Source organism: Musca domestica, unplaced genomic scaffold, assembly GCF_030504385.1.
Source record: "Musca domestica strain aabys unplaced genomic scaffold, Musca_domestica.polishedcontigs.V.1.1 202, whole genome shotgun sequence".
Lineage (NCBI taxonomy): Eukaryota > Metazoa > Arthropoda > Insecta > Diptera > Muscidae > Musca > Musca domestica.
In genome coordinates this window covers 576,060-582,111 of record NW_026712253.1, presented here as the reverse complement: position 1 = coordinate 582,111, position 6,052 = coordinate 576,060, and the positions used below count along the sequence as shown (strand labels likewise).

At 34.4% G+C, this 6,052-nt stretch overlaps 1 long non-coding RNA gene across 1 annotated transcript; it reads right to left on the bottom strand.

Moving 5' to 3' along the window:
• Positions 1-581: 581 nt before the first annotated feature.
• On the bottom strand, positions 582-1,352 carry LOC131802410 (uncharacterized). The gene is made up of 2 exons (XR_009342172.1): positions 967-1,352; positions 582-895 (listed from the first exon to the last, which is right to left on the bottom strand). It is a non-coding gene; the product is annotated as an uncharacterized LOC131802410 (long non-coding RNA).
• Positions 1,353-6,052: the final 4,700 nt, after the last annotated feature.

Sequence of the window (6,052 nt, the reverse complement as noted above, 5' to 3'; positions counted from 1 at the left end):
ATAAATAAGATCAAAATTTGTTTGGACAAATAATTTGAATAAATGATCATGAAATAAGCGTGGCAAATTTAAATAAATTAAGAAATGTGAGGAGAGTAATAAGAAATGATTTCAAGAGAGATATTTAAAATTTTGGTGATGTATCGACGCCGTATGAGATTAAGAAAAATTTACGTTGGGTAGCGACGAATTTGAAAAGGGTTGAACGAATAGTTGGACAGCCGTTGATTTTCAAATGAGAGACTCAGGGGTTAGTTGAAATAAGAATTCACAATAGAAAGAAAAATGGCTTCTGACAGTTGGAAAAAAAGAAAAGAAAATTGAAAATGGCCAGGAAAATGGTGTTTCGTGGAAAATTAGCGTCTGGCGGGATTTATGGCTGAAAGTGGTATATAAGGCTGCGAGCATAAAAAAAGCCAAAGTTAAGAATATGACGTTACCAGTGAAACTAAGCCTAGAGAGCAGTGAAGAAGTGCAAAAAAATGAATTTCTGTGTTGCGAGTTTTTTATTGTGTAAGTAGTTAGTGACAGTGGTTTGTTGAGTATTGTGTTGTTCAATGTGATATGTGTTGCTCCAACAGGAATATTCCGGTGGTGTATCAAGCCTGTGGAAAGCACCGAAAATTGTCCGGTTCTGGTCAGCACAACGGCGGGAAATTGCCTTTCCTTTTGGTAACACGGTGGCAAGTTGTGGACAGAGGAAGCCAGAAATTGACATTGAGGGTGTGGAAAATCTATTTGTAAACTGGCCAGCGGCATCAGTGAGCTTTTTGCTGTGCCTGTTGTTAATCCCACTCAGAACGCAGAAATTGCAAAAGAGCCCGTTAACTATTCCAGCATCATTTGAGGGTCCACCTGGCGTTCAGAATCTGCTTCCTCCGGAAAGAATTGTAAGCTGGAATGAGCGACAAGAAATTTAAATCATTAACGTGTGTAAAATCACAGCTCAGGTAAAAGGTGTCTTACCGTTGTGTTGTCCTTCTGAATTTGTATATGTGATGTCCATGAAATTTGCAGTAATTTTTTGGAGCTAAAAGAAAAACAAAGAAAAAAAATCAATCGTCAATTGTCAGTAAAAAAAAATATATATAATATTCAGGCTAAAGATTTAGTAATAAGATAGGTTATAGTTCATAGGATTTAAGTTAAAAATCAGTGGATATCTTTTAGGTGGATAGTAAGTTCGTATAGACGCGTGGATATTGCGCGGGAAAAGCAAGGCGAAATAATAATATATTGGTTTCCACCGAGTAATGAAAGCCATAGATTCAAGAAAGCCCGATATTATTCTTAATTATATTTCTTTTTTGTAACCATTCAGCTTGTAAAAACTTTATATAAAAAATTAGTAGAAAAACAGTAAGAGAATATTGAAAGCTAAGTTTTTGTTAATTCAATAAAATTAGAAATGATTCTGTTGTAACGTTAACTATTAAGATGTGTTGCTAAATTTGTGTCTTGGGGGAAGTTGGGATGAAGTAAGTGTGTGATTCGAAGAGTGTGGTATAAGGGGGAACTGAGAAATGTGCAATGTGGAAATACTGGACCCAGGTAGGGTGGGCGAGTGCGGGATCAATCCACCAAGATCCTTGTACGATGAGTCTTTTCTTTGTTTGTATAGAGTAGAGTAATCGTTGTAAAGTCCCTTTTCAATGTTAGTGTGTTGGATTCGATTGGCGGTTGAGATCCCTAGCCCTGGAAGTCTCTGTGACAGTCGGATGGCCTAATAGTATGCCGAGCATATGCTCTTAACACTTAACAGGTTAACATATGGAGGTGATTTTGCAAAAGCGTCCTATGTTTGTATAAAAAATACTATATGATACTAAATTTGGTATTGGGTGAAGAAATTAGGCTATAATCCCGAAATTTGTTATTTAGGTCTCTTTTGGCGTCTATGGTTAAGATATGGAAGTGGGTTTGGAAACGCGTCCTATATTTTTAAGAAAAATACATAATAATACTAAAATTGGTATTGGGTGAAGGAATAAGGCTGGAATCATGATATTTTTTATATAGGTCTCTGTTGGTGTCTGTGGAGAAATAAGGCAGGAATCCCAAAGATTTTATATTTGGTATTGGGTGAAAGAATTAGGCTAGAATCTCTTTTGGTGTCTGTGGTTAAGATATGGGAGTGGGTTTGGAAATGCGCCCTATATTTATAAGAAAACTACTTAATAATACTAAAATTGGTATTGGGCGAAGGAACAAGGCTGGAATCCCGAAATTTGTTATTTAGGTCTCTTTTGGTGTCTGTGGTTAAGATATGGAAGTGGGTTTGGAAATGCGCCCTATATTTGTAAGAAAACTACATAAAAATACTAAATTTGGTATTGGGTGAAGGGATAAGGCAGGAATCATGAAATTTGTTATATAGGTCTCTGTTGCCGTCTGAGGTTAAGATATGGAAGTGATTTTGCAAAAGTGTCCTATATTTGTACAAAAAATACTATGTGATACTAAATTTGATATTTGGTGAAGGAATTAGGCTGGAATAATTAAGTTTGTTGTATAGGTCTCTGTTTGTGTCTGAGGTTAAGATATGGAAGTGGTTTTGGAAATGCGACCTATGTTTGTATAAAAAATACTATATGATATTAAATTTGGTATTGGGTGAAGGAATTAGGCTATAATCCCGAAATTCGTTAGTTAGGTCTCTGTTGGTGTCTGTGGTTAAGACAGGTTAGTGGTTTTGGAAATGTGCCCTATATTTGTAAGAAAACTACTTAATACTGCTAAAATTGGTATTGGGTGAAGGAATAAGGCTGGAATCATGAAATTTATTATATAGATCTCTGTTGGTGTTTGAGGTTAAGATGTGGAGGCGATTTTGCAAATGCGTCCGATATTTGTATAAAAAAAATACTATATGATACTAAATTTGGTATTGGGTGAAAGATTTGGCTGTGACCCCGAAATTCGTTATTTAGGTCGCTGCTGGTGTCTGTGGTTAAGATATGTAAGTGGTTTTGGAAATGTGCACTATATTTGAAAGAAAACTACTTAATAATACTAAAATTGGTATTGAGTGAAGGAATAAGGCTGGAATCATGCAATTTGTTATTAAGGTCTCTGTTGGTGTCTGTGGTTAAGATATGGACGTGGTTTTGGAAATGCGCCCTATATTTGCAAGAAAACTACTTAATAATACTAAAATTGGTATTGGGTGAAGGAATAAGGACCGAATCCCAAAATTTTATATTTAGACCTCTGATGTTGAATTTAAAATATAGAGGTAGTTTTGGAAAAGCAGTCTATATAAGTACGTAAACTACTAAATAATACTAAATTTGGTATTGGGTGAAGGAACAAGGATGGAATCCCGAAATTTATTATTTGCTATTGGTATCTGTGATTAAGATATGGAGGTGGTTTTGGAAATGCGTACAAAAATACTATATGATACTAAATTTGGTATTGGGTGAAGGGATAAGGCAGGAATCATGCAATTTGTTATATAGATCTCTGTTGGTGTCTGTGGTTTAGATATGGAAGTGGTTTTGGAAATGCGCCCTATATTTGCAAGAAAACTACTTAATAATACTAAAATTGGTATTGGGTGAGGGAGCAAGACTGGAAACCCGAAATTTGTTATTTAGGTTTTTTTTGGTGTCTGTGGTTAAGATATGGAAGTGGGTTTGGGAATGCGCCCTATATATGTACGTAAACCACTAAATAATACTAAAATTGGTATTGGGTGAAGGAATAAGGCTGGAATCATGAAATTTTTTTTATAGGTCTCTGTTGCCGTCTGAGGTTAAGATATGGAGTTTATTTTGCAAACGCATCCTTTATTTGTACAAAAAATACTATGTGATACTAAATTTGATATTTGGTGAAGGAATTAGGCTGGAATAATTAAGTTTCTTATATAGGTCTCTGTTTGTGTCTGAGGTTAAGATATGGAAGTGGTTTTGGAAATGCGCCCTATGTTTGTATAAAAAATACTATATGATATTAAATTTGGTATTGGGTGAAGGAATTAGGCTATAATCCCGTAATTCGTTAGTTAGGTCTCTGTTGGTGTCTGTGGTTAAGATAGGTAAGTGGTTTTGGAAATGTGCCCTATATTTGTAAGAAAACTACTTAATAATACTAAAATTGGTATTGGGTGAAGGAATAAGGAAGGAATCCCAACATTTTATATTTAGACCTCTGATGTTGAATTTAAAATATAGAGGTAGTTTTGGAAAAGCATTCTATATAAGTACGTAAACTACTAAATAATACTAAATTTGGTATTGGGTGAAGGAACAAGGATGGAATCCCGAAATTTGTTATTTGCTATTGGTATCTGTGATTAAGATATGGAGGTGGTTTTGGAAATGCGTACAAAAAAACTATATGATACTAAATTTGGTATTGGGTGAAGGGATAAGGCAGGAATCATGAAATTTGTTATATAGGTCTCTGTTGGTGTTTGAGGTTAAGATGTGGAGGTGGTTTTGCAAACGCGTCCTATATTTGTACAAAAAATACTATATGAAACCTAATTTTGTATTGGGTGAAGGATTTGGCTATAATCCCGAAATTCGTTACTTAGGTCTTTGTTGGTGTCTGTAGTTAAGATATGGAAGTGGTTTGGGAAATGTGCCCTATATTTGTATGAAAACTACTTAATAATACTAATATTGGTATTAAGTGAAGGAATACGGCTGGAATCATGAAATTTGCTATTTTGGTCTCTATTGGTGTCTGTGGTTAAGATATGGAAGTGGTTTTGGAAATGCGCCCTATATTTGTAAGAAAACAACAAAATAATACTAAATTGGTATTGGGTGAAGGAATAAGGCTGGAGTCATGAAATTTTTTATATAGGTCTCTGTTGCAGTCTGAGGTTAAGATATGGAGGTGATTTTGCAAACGCGTCCTTTATTTGTACAAAAAATACTATGTGATACTAAATTTGATATTTGGTGAAGGAATTAGGCTGGAATCATTAAGTTTGTTATATAGGTCTCTGTTGGTGTCTGAGGTTAACATATGGAGGTGATTTTGCAAAAATACTATATGATACTAAATTTGGTATTGGGTGAAGGAATTAGGCTATAATCCCGAAATTCGTTATATGGGTCTCTGCTGGTGTCTGTGGTTAAGATATGTAAGTGGTTTTGGAAATGTGCACTATATTTGAAAGAAAACTACTTAATAATACTAAAATTGGTATTGAGTGAAGGAATAAGGCTGGAATCATGCAATTTGTTATTAAAATCTTTGTTGGTGTCTGTGGTTAAGATATGGAAGTGGTTTTGGAAATGCGCCCTACATTTGCAAGAAAACTATATAATAATATTAAAATTGGTATTGGGTGAAGGAATAAGGAAGGAATCCCAATATTTTATATTTAGACCTCTGATGTTGAATTTAAAATATAGAGGTAGTTTTGCAAAAGCATTCTATATAAGTACGTAAACTACTAAATAATACTAAATTTGGTATTGGGTGAAGGAACAAAGATGGAATCCCGAAATTTGTTATTTGCTATTGGTATCTGTGATTAAGATATGGAAGTGGTTTGGGAAATGTGCCCTATATTTGTATGAAAACTACTTAATAATACTAAAATTTGTATTGGGTGAAGGAATAAGGCTGAAATCATGAAATTTGTTATTTAGGTCTCTGTTGGTGTCTGCGGTTAAGATATGGAAGTGGTTTTGAAATGCGCCCTATATTTGAAAGAAAACTACTTAATAATACTAAAATTTGAATTGGGTAAAGGAACAAGGCAGGAATCCCGACATTTTTTATTTATGCCTCTGATGTAGTCAGAAGTTAATATATAGAGGTAGTTTTGGAAAAGCGTCCTAAAAATGTAAGAAAACTACTAAATAATACTAAAATTGGTGTTGGGTGAAGGAATAAGGCTGGAATCCCGAAATTTGTTATTTACACTTCTGTTGGTGTGTGTGGTAAAGATATGGAAGTGGTTTTGGAAATGCGTCCTATATGCAAGAAAAGTACTTAATAATACCAAAATTGGTATTGGGTAAAAGAATAAGGCAGGAAACCGCAATTTTTTATTTAGGCCTCTGATGTTGTCAGAAGTTAAAAT